Source organism: Mus caroli, chromosome 12, assembly GCF_900094665.2.
Source record: "Mus caroli chromosome 12, CAROLI_EIJ_v1.1, whole genome shotgun sequence".
In the NCBI taxonomy this organism is placed as follows: Eukaryota; Metazoa; Chordata; class Mammalia; order Rodentia; family Muridae; genus Mus; species Mus caroli.
The window spans coordinates 28717800-28729385 of NC_034581.1; positions in this window are offsets into that span (position 1 = coordinate 28717800).

The window sequence follows — 11586 nt, forward strand, 5'->3', positions numbered from 1 at the left end:
GTTGTGGGTAGCTGGCGAGTGTCAGCCGACCCTGCGCCCCCCAAGGCAACTCTTATAAAGGAAAACATTTAATTGGGACTGGCTTATAGTTTTAGAGGTTTAGTCCATTATCAAAGGCAGCATGCAGGCAGACGTGGTGCTGGAGGAGATGAGCGTTCTACATTTCGATTCACAGGCAGCAGAAGGGTTCTGTCTTCCTCAGGTAGCCAGGAGGAGGCTCTGATTCCACACTGGGCAGATCTTGAGCATAGGAGATCTCAAAGCCTGCCTACACAGTGACACACTTACTCTAACAAGGGCACACCTACTACAATAAGGCCACACCTCCTAACAGTGCCACTTACTATGCTTAAGCATTGAAATACATGAATGTCTTTCATGTATAGAGGCCTCGACTATTCAAAGCACCACAGCATGTTTGGCATTTTTATTGTTTCCCATTAGGAATACCAAAACGTTTTTTTTTTACACAACAAAAAAGCTGATAATCTCATAAGCTAGGGCAATGAGCACATTTGTGTTGGATGTAGCTGCTTGCTATACACTAGGTATTTTAAAATTATTTTTATTTTTTATTATATGTATGCTTATATTTCTATGTAGGTGAATGTCACAGAGGCCAGAAGAGGTCATTAGAGTTGGAATTACAGGGGCTTGTGAGCCAGAGTGGAACTGGGGTCCTCTGCAAGAACAGCAAGTGTTCTTAACTTCTAGGCCATCTCTCTGGCCACACAGTGGCTACTTTTTAATGCTTTTGACCCTGTACCTAGATGGGAAGCTGGAAACACTTATTTCCATGACTTCTCAGACTGTATTTGTTATGCACACTTTGGATTAAGCCTGCGGAACAGAGGGAAACAGAAGACACTCTTCTCATGGTTAATTATTTTTCTCCGGCTGAACAAGATCATGGACCATGCCCAAGACCTTGAGCAGGTCCTGACTCCCTGATGTTAGACAGTAGCTTTTTTGGACACTTCAGCTCTGCATTGTTTGAGGACATGTCCCTGGTACCCCAGCTTAATGTCCCCTCCTCCAGACATGTGGTTAACTTGTAAACTCTACTTCTGTTAAATTCCTTTGTTTTTAATATAACCAAACTGCTTTCCATATTCTGCCTTGAATTCTGTTATTGTGTATCTTGGCAGAAGGTCAGAATCATATTGGAGAAATGCTAGACTCTAAGCTATATTTAGAGGTGAGGGACCATGGGGGACCCAATAGGTGACAGAAAATGCTGACATCTCTGGAAAGACAGTTATAAGATCTGAAAAATTCATATGGGTGGTATGAAGGAGAAAGTCTTTTGAGGTTCCTTTGATCCTACCAGCCTTGGGACTGTAAAAGGAGAGGATCTCAGGTGGGCAGGGTTCTTGAATCATCCTACCAGCCTTGGGACTGTAAAAGGAGAGGATCTCAGGTGGGCAGGGTTCTTGAATCAATCAGTAGACAAAGGTACTTAGGGTTGTTCTGTACGTTCATTTGCCTCTAGATTTCTGAAAGCTAATACGCCTAAGGAGCACAGACAACTCAGCACAACTGTACACATCTGGAACACCTCTCTTCTTTCCCTCCCTTTCTCTGCTTCAGGGAAGAGCTGACTAATGGATGGCCTCCATTTTTACTTGCATATCCACCCCTGAAATTAGTAAGATAAAAGGAAGTTTTCTTAGGGCAAGCACAGTGGCAATTACTAAGATTGAAAAGCTGTTATCAATGTCATCTGACACGTCATTTGCAAAGGAGTGATTCATTCTAGATTCACAAATGCATTTGATGGGCACTAAGCTTATGGCGTCCTATGACTATTGCACCCCACCTTTACTCCACCTTGGACACACGCTCTCATGACACACCTTGACATTTTTTATTACTTGGAACTAAGGCTCTTCTGCAGTCCTTGCTTCTCACACCATTATGACTGTAAACTCCTTCCCAGTAGATGGCGTTGCCCTCTAGTTCAGTGGGAAGTTAGATGTTATACTGGCTGGTTTTGTGTGTCAACTTGACACAAGCTAGAGTCATTGGAGAGGAAGGAGCCTCAGTTGAGGAAATGCTTCTGTGAGATCCAGCTGTGAGGTATCTTCTCAATTAGTGATCAATGGGTGGGGTCACAGCCTATTATGGGTGGTGCCTTCCCTGGGTTGGTGGTCCTAGATTCTATAAGAAAGCAGGCTGAGCAAGCCATGGTGAGCCAGCCAGTAAGCAGCATCCACCCCAACATCAGCCTCTGCATCAGCTCCTGACTCTAGATTACAGACCTACTTGAGTTCCTGTCCTGATTTCCTTTAATGATGGACTATGACTCTGGAAGTGTAAGCTGAATCAACCTTTTTCTCCCCAACTTGCTTTCTGGTTATGGTGTTTCATTGCATCAACAGAAGCCCTGACTAAGAGATATATTCATTTGAGAATCTCTTCAGTGTGTTTACTTCAACCCCTCAAATTACTTATAGTCACTACTTCTTCCATGTCTGTCGCTCAGTGCCAGGAAGCAACTATTTAGAATAAGTTAGTAATAAATACACAAAAAGGCATCAGGAAATTAAAATTTAAAACTACATTGAAATTTCATCTTACCTCAGTCATCAAGGAAACAAACAAACAAACAAAAACAATTTTGGAAAATGGGGCTGGGCAGGTACCCTGATACAGATAGAGTTTGGCAACTATGGAAATTCTTCAAGGAAACTGAAAAGTTTTATTAATAATTAATTTAATGTAAATTTATTAATATATGAATATTAACACAACCCTAGTTTTATTAAAAATTATTTTTATTCTTATTAATACTTTATGGTTTAGCTACACCACTCCTGGCTATATTCCCAAAGGAATCCAAGTCCGTATCACAACACTGAGACCTGCTTATAACAGTAGGTCCTGCATGCTCATGACTGAGGTACAGTCATAAGAGCTAAGTTGAATGTTCTCTCTCATTTGTGGAGTTCAAGAGGAAATGTAAAAGATGTGAAGGTAAAATGGGACTATTAGAACTGTGAAGGAGAAAAGTAGAAGTGAGAGGAACAGCGATTAGAAAGGATTAAGGAGGTGAATATAATCAAAGCTTCATATATGCATGTATGGCAAGGTCATCACCACCACATTTCTTTAAAAATTATTATTGTTTATTTATTTCTTATATATTACATCTGACCACAGTTTCTTCTCCTTCTTCTCCTCCCAGTCCCTCTTCCCAACTCCCTTCTTTCCCAGATCTACTGCTCCCCTCGTTCCCTTAAGAAAAGGTCATGTCTCCCTAGGATATCAGCCAAACGTGGCACATCAAGTTACAACAAGACTAGGCACATCCTCTGAATATGCTGGCGAGGCAACCCAGTAGAAGGAAAAGAGTCCCTCAAAGCCTGCACAATAGTCAGACAGCCCCTGCTTCCAGAGTTAGGAGTCTCATAAGAAGACCAAGCTACACAACCATAACATACATGCAGAGGGCCCAGGTCAGGGCCATGCAGGCCCCTGGTTGTTAGTTCAGTCTCTGTGAGTCCTAGGAGCCCTGTTAGTTGATTCTGTGGTTTTCTTGTGGTGTCCTTGACCCTCCTGGCTCCTTCAATTCTTCCTCCCTTATTCTGAAGGTTCCTGAGCTCTGCATACTGTTTGGCTGTGGGTCTCTGCATCTGTTTCCATCAGTTGTTGGGTCAAACTTCTTTGATGAGGGTTATGTTACTCTCTGGTATAGCAAGGTATCATTAGGAATCATTTCATTGACTTTTTTTTTTCTCTCCAGGGAGGATTTGATTCTGTTCTAGGTCTCCAGGTTATCCAAATTCTGGTTCTTGGCCCTCTAGGCAGTGCTAGGCATGGGCTCCCTCTAGTAGCATGGGTCTCAAGTTGGATCAGTCATTGGTTGGCCACTCTCAGGAGTTCTGAGCCGCCACTTCTTACAGGCAGAGCAAATTGTAGGTTGCACATTCTGTGGCTGGGTTAAAGTCCCAGTTCCTTCACTGGAAGCCTTGCCTGGTTAGAGAAGACGGCTGGCCAGGCTCAGGTCTATATGCCCTGATACTAAGACTATTCACCAGGGCCACCTTTGTGGATTCCAGGGAGTTTCCATTACACTAGGTTTCTACATCACCTCTGAAATACTCCCCCCACAAATTCCAGTTGTCTCTCTCAGTATTCTCTCCTCCCCACAACTGGAATCCTTCTACTCCCATCCGCATTCATCCCCAGTCCACCTCCATTTTTCTTTCCCAGGGACATTCATGTATCTTCCCTTGAGCCCTCTTTGTGACTTAGCCCCTTTGGGTCTGTGAACCGTAGCATGATAATCCTTCACTTTAAAGCTAATGTCCACTTATAAGTGAATGCATAGCATGTTTATCTTTCTGGGTCTAGGTTACCTCACTCAAGATTCTTTTCCCTAGTTCCATCCATTTGCCTGAAAATTTCATGACTTTCTTTAACAGCCGAATAATAATAGCCGAATTCATTGTGTGAATGTACCATGTTTTCTGTATCCACTTTTCAGTTGAGAGACATCTAACTTGGTTCCAGTGTTTGGCTAGTACAAATAAAGTTGTTATGAACATAGTTGAGCAAGTGCCCTTGTGGTAAGATGGTGCTCAGGAGTGGTTTGGCTGGCTGGATCTTAAGGTAGATAAATTCCCAGTTTACTGAGAAACTGCTATATTGATTTTCAACATGGCTAAATTAGTTTGCATTCCTATAAGTGATAGAATAGTGTTCCCTTTGCTCCACATCCTTGCTAGGATGTACTGTTTCTTGAGTTGTTGATCTTAGCCATTCTGACAGATGTAAAATAGAATCTCAGAGTCATTTTTGATTTGCATTGCCCTAAGAGCTAAGGATGTTGAATAGTTCTTTAAGTATTTAGTCATTTGAGATTCTTGTCTTGAGAATTCTCTGTTTAGATCCTTATCCAATTTTTCAACTGGAGTTTTGGTTTGTTGATGTCTAGTTTCTTGAGTTCTTCATATATTTTGGATATTACTTCCCTGTCAGATGCGTAATCTTTTCATATTCTCTAGGCTGCTGTTTTGTCCTATTGACAGCTTCCTTTGCCTTACAAAGCTTTTCAGTTCCGTGTGGTCCCATTTATTAATTATTGATTTTAGTGCCTGTGCTATTGGAAACCCATCTATTTTTACAATTGGTATAAGTGATAAAAATAAGTTCATTTTAAAGAAAAAGATCCTTTTGAGGCATTATTTAAATACTGTACAATTCACCCATGTCAGGAACACAATTCAATGGTTTTAAGTATATTCAGAGTTGTCCAAGCACCACCACAATGGATTTATAGAAACATCATCACCACCAAAAGGAACCTCTTGGTTCTTGCTCTGGTTCCCCTGATTCTAACCAGAGGAAAACACTACTCTGCCCTATCTCTTTAGATTTTCTGATTTTATGCAATGAATAGGTTGCCTTCTGGGACTGTCTTCTCTTACTTAGTATAATGTTGTTATGGCCCATACATGCTGGAGCAGGCCAGTTCTTCATTCCTTCTATGGCAGGTTATATTCTCATGTAGGATTAGCCTACATTTTCTTTACCCACTCACCAAGGGATGAAGATTGCAGTTGTATCCATATTTGATGATTATGAATAATGCTACTGTCAACATTCAAACTAGGTTTGTGTGAGACATGCACTTTCACCCTTCTTGGGTATATTTATACCTATGAGTCATATAGTAATGCCATGTGAACCATTTGAGGATCTGCCATACTGTTTATATCAAAATAATTGTAGCCTTTTACATTTCTACCATTAGGTATGCGCTTTCCATTTTGGCGACCTTTTTACCAATTCTTCTTAATATGACTTTTTATGTTTACATGAATATTTTAATAAGCATAGTAGAACAGTAGAAAGAAGTGGGAGAAGGGACATATTTTAGAGTACAAAATTATTGCACAGAGATTTAAAAAAATCTAATTCATAATTAATAAGCCTACTTAAATATTACTTTAAATACATTTTAAAGTTCAACTGACTGACATTGAGTTGAGCTGCTGCAGGTTCTGAACCTTGTTGAGACTATGTCATAAATATCATACTTTCCACATGAAAGCGACATTGTCTTGCTAGGGACTAAATGTCTACTAACAAAGGGTTTCAGTGATGAGACAGTGTCTATTATTCTAGGCTGGACTCAAACTTATTATGTAGTTGAGGATGGCTTTGAACTTCCAATTCTCCTGCCTCCACTTCCCAAATGCCAAGATTAGACCCTCCCCTCTAGTTTATGCAGTACTGGGGATGGAACACGGGGCTTCATGCATGCTGGACAAACATTGAGCCAAATGAGCTACATCTCCTGCCCATATCAAAGACTTCTTTTTTTCAACTCAATTTATTAAGAGCACAAGAGTTAAGAAATGTACGAGATCTTAAGCAAATTAAATTCATAATATTACCAAGATGTTTAACTAGTACAGTGACTTCTTAAGTCATACCGGTTGCCCTGTGAAGAACAAAGTGTGAAATACCTGTAGACACACAGAATATAATGAAGTATTTACGGAAAGCAGAGCATCCTGTCTTAGAGAAATGCTTTATGTTATACATAGTTCTCAAAGAAAAGTAAAAACCTTATTAACATTTATACATGTACCACGTTTGCCACCATGCCTGAGAACGTCACTGAGATGTTCCAGTAACAACCCTTTCAAGAACTCAACAAACATGAACCCCAGAAGCATCTTTAAAGAGGTGGACATAGCACTTCCAATGTAGAAATGATTAAAATGCACACCACTGTTCTCATAAAACATTTCCGTGGACAATCTGTAACAAAGAGCAAGGACAGCCTGGACTCATTTCATAAAACCTGCTTTAGAAAATGGATTGTAGCCAGGTGCGGTGGAAAACACCTCCAGTCTTAGCACTTAGGGGCCGAAGGGAGAACTGTAAGTCCCAGGCCTGCCTGGGCTACATCGTGAGACTATGTCTTCAAAAACAAAAACAAAAACAAAAACAAAAACAAAAACAAAACAAAAACAAAAACAGTGGGGAAAAGGATGGATAAGCTGAGGCCATGATCATTTGCTAAAGATGCTTGACCTGCTGCCATTTTGGATAAATTAATGTTTTCAGTTAAACAAGCATTCAAAAACCCCCATGCTTCTCAGTGTCCCCACCAGAACCGCAGACTTACTGGGACACTTATGAAAAAGCAGAAATTGCAGATTATATGATGTTTTGTCAAATGCTGTAGAGAGAAAGGGAAAAGTTGTTCCCATTGGGAACAGGAAAACATACGGGACTTTTTTATTTTTTATTTTTTTGTTATAGCATCATAATGTACAAGAAACCAGCAGTGGTTTGCCTTTCATTCTGATGGTGAATAGTCTTGACTGTGTCCTCATGCCTGTATCGGCCATTTGTGTGCCTTCGTTGAGAACTAACCTTTTCAGATCCTTTGCCACTGAGAATTGGACTATGTGTTTTTTACCCTGGGCAGATGGTCTTGGGTTGTGTAAGCAGGTTGAGCAAACCATGAATCACCCCTCCATCCTCTGCTCCGCTGCTGCCTCTAGGTTCCTGTCTTAACTTCCTTTCATGGTAGACTGTAAGCTGAGTTGTAAGAACTTTTTATATATTATAGATATGAGTTCCTTTTGCTAGACAAATGATTTGCAGACTTTTCCTCCCATTCTATGAATTGTCTTTTACTTTCTTTATTGCATTCATTGACAGGCCCATTTCCCCTTTAAATTCTGTAGTATCCATTTAGATAGTTTTCTTCTATTAACTGTACTTTTGATAGTATAGCTAAGAATCCATTGCTTCAACCAAGGTCTATAGCTATACTTTTCTTCTAAGAAGTCTATGCTTTTAGAATGGGGTCTTTGATTTTGTTTGAGTTAACTTTTGTATGTAGCGTGAGCTAGGATATGACTTCATGTTTTAAAAAAACGCAAATTGTCAAAGCTACTTATTCAACAGACTTTTCTTTTCTAATAAAGTTTCTTGGCTGTGTTGAGAATCAACTGACAATAAAGGTAAGAGTCTATTCTTCGGCTCTCGCTTCTACCCCATTGATCTCTGAGCCTGACCTAGACCAGCCCACACTGTATAGATCACTGTACTTTCTCAGTAAGTTCTGAAATTGGGAAATGCAAGTCTTCTAATCATGTTCCTCCTTTGCAAACTCATGTAGGTCCCTGGGGCTCTTGTATTTGCATATGAAGTTTAGGGTTAGACTTCTATTTCTTTTTAAAGATGTGATGTAGAATCTACAGATAAATTTGCACAGTGGTGCCTCAGAAATTCTGTTAAGTCTTCTGCTCCATGATCATGGGCAGGCCAGGCACACACATGGGAGCTAAAACAATGGTGTTGGATTTTTGCAAAATGAAAAGCTTTCTTGTCATCTGGTCAAGTGATCAGCAGACAAAAGCTCAAATCGTCCTCCCTGATCAGTTGGCAGAGGAAATTGTAGAGAGAGAGCAGGGGGAAATCTGCTTACTGGTTGGACGTCAGGGAAGGACACATTTCTTTTTGCTTTTGGTCACAGTGTTTTATCACAGCAATGGAAAGCAAGCCGAGATACTCATATAGTAAGTTTGCGAGTTCAGTTTCAGGGAAGGATATTTTGGGTTGAAGCCTGTCCCAGTTTCATTTCTATTTCTGTGATAAACACCATGACCAAAAGCAACTTGCAAAGGAAAGGGACTGTTTTGTCTTACAGCTTACAGTCTACCATGAAAGGAAGTTAAGACAGGAACCTAGAGGCAGCAGTGGAGCAGAGGATGGAGGGGTGATTCATGGTTTGCTCAACCTGCTTACACAACCCAAGACCATCTGCCCAGGGTTGGCACCACCTCCAGTGTGCTTGGTCTTCCCATATCAATCCTTAATCCAAATAATGACTCAAAGACTTCTACTCTGAGGAAGGCATTTTCTCAATTGGGGTTCTCTCTTCCCAGTTAACACTAGCTATGCGTCAAACAAAGAATTAGCCACTACAAAGCTCATACTGAGTTCTTCATTCCTGTTTCATCAGTAATAAAGTTCATATTTGAAAGCTATCAGCTCATGAGTCTGTTTCCAGTTTGGAAGAATACAGTGGAAGTGATGAGGGAGGTGAGTAACTGAGCTTGCCAACACTCCAACACCTGTAAGTGGAGGGATTCCAAGTGCAAAGCGAGGTCAACACTCTTGATTTCGGCTATAGAGGCGAAAGGTAAGTTACTCCTACAAGAAGCCTGCTACATATGTGTGAGTCCTTCCTGCCATATGAGAACACTCAGGTCCTTAGAAGTCACTTCATTCCTAAGAGGAAGTCAAACTATCCTTCTCATTGACTTCTTTAAATTTTTATTTGTGTGTGTGTGCATGTGTGTGTGTGTGTATGTGTGTGTGTGCATGTGTGTGTGTGTGTGTGTGCTTTGTGTGACAGAATTTTCCTGGCTTATATGCCATAAACATTTCTACTTATTCCAGAAAGAGGGGCCATAACAGATCAAACTAACGACTCCAGCTCTGTCCTAGTTGGTGAGAAACGAGTTGCAGTATGGCCATGGTCAGTAACAGGAGTGTGGGTGAGAGGTTACTGACCTGGAGCAGGGCTAGTACAAAAAGAGCTGCATCATGGGAAAGCCTGCCTCAAGAGAGATAAGGATGCCCCCAAACTACAACCCCGGGGCTCTGTAAGCAGCTTGCAGGTCATTTCGCAATTTGAACAGGTGACTTTCTTCCCACTGTTTGGAGGATCGGTCTCCACTCCCAGCAACTGCTTTCTCCCTTTTACACTGTGGGCTAGCAACCTTCAGGAACCTTCTAAGCTTCTGTATCGCCTGACCTTTGCTTTACCACATGAGGCTGGAGGAGGAAACATTTCAATCTGAAGGAAATTACAATGACTCTGGTGCTGCTGTGCTTGCTCACTGGATGTGTGGAGGTCAAAGGTTGACATAGGGTGTGCTCCGTCTTGTCTCACATTCTTATTGTTTTATTTTGAGACAGGGTCTCTTGCTGGGCTGGGGCTCACTGTCGGCTAGATTGGCTGGCAAGTGAGCTTATCTCTCAGTTCCACCAGGCCCGGGGTTACAGATACACACTGCCACACCTAACTTTTACATGGGTTCTGAGGATCAGAACTGGCTTCTTCATGCTTTAATGTAGCAAACACTTTCAACACTGAGACAACTCATGACCCTCACCTTTAACTAGAGTCAATCATCTCAGTCAATAATATGTGGCTGATGGTTTTCAGTGTTCACCGCCTGTGCTTTATCCTCTTGGAATCTCCTGTGGTTTGATTCACTCACAATGCACTTTTCTTCCCCTTCCCCCTAATGTGGAAAATAGCCAAACAAATAAACCCACAACTAAATAAAGCAAAATGAGCCATCTTTCAGATCCCAGTGTGTTCTGCATGTATTTTAACATCTACAGTCTTGACTCATGGAATGAAACCCTGATTGGGAAGAGGTCAAGGCCTGGTGGGTCTTTGCTGGTAAGATGCAGTGAACAGGCTGTGGTGCTTGGGTTAAGTGGCTGCAGACACTTGCTGAGAAAGCAGAGGGTCCCCGGGATTTGGAATCTCTCACTTCAGACAGAGCAGCTCACTTAGCTGTCTGTTAATGGAGTGTGGTGTTGGGAATCATTTCTTAAAGCTTAGGTTTTTTTTTTTTTTAAATGAAATCTCTAAGATGCATAATAGTTTGTAATTAATCCCTTTCTTTTTAATCTAGCTATAGGCATTTCTGTTCTATGCAAGTGATTACTAACCAATACAGTAATTGCTTGCCTGGGTTTTGTTTTTGTTTCAACCTCATGAGTCGTCTATGAGCAATATTATCTAGAACTTCCAATTTTACATTCTCAGAAAACATGGCTCTTTCAAGGTTTACATTTCAATATCCACATGATTGCTTTACATCTCCATCTGTGCAGCAAACGAAACCTCAAATTATGTTTATTCAAAACTACGCAATACTTTTCTTTTAGTAATTTGTTTCCTGTCCAGATCTATGGCCCAGGACCTTTGGCACTGTCCTCTGTTCCTAGCTTCCCATCATGGCCAGCACTTGCTGACACTACCTTCCACATATGCTGTAAATCTAACCCAGCTACCCTTCCCCACTGCTGGTGACTTAGTTCTTGTCTGGATTGCTGGATCAGCCTTTTTCTTTTCCTTTTCTGAATCTTCCCTCTTATCATTTGGATTTGGATTTTAAAAATCCATGTTAAATGTAATACACACACACACACACACAAATACACACACATATATGTAGTACACTGTAGCTGTTTTCAGACACACAAGAAGAAGGCATCAAATCCCATTACAGATGGTTGTGAGCCACTATGTGGTTGCTGGGAATTGAACTCGGGACTTCTGGAAGAGCAGTCAGTGCTTTTAACCACTGAGTTATCTTTCCAGCTCTGGGATATATTTTTCAGTTGATGTGATGTCACTTGCTAACAGCCAGTAAGCTCTCCTCACATCCTGACCACTATCTGCTTGCACAAATATGGGTCCTGTCTTAGTCAGGGTTTCTATTCCTGCACAAACATCATGACCAAGAAGCAAATTGGGGAGGAAAGGGTTTATTCAGCTTACAATTCCATACTGCTGTTCATCACCAA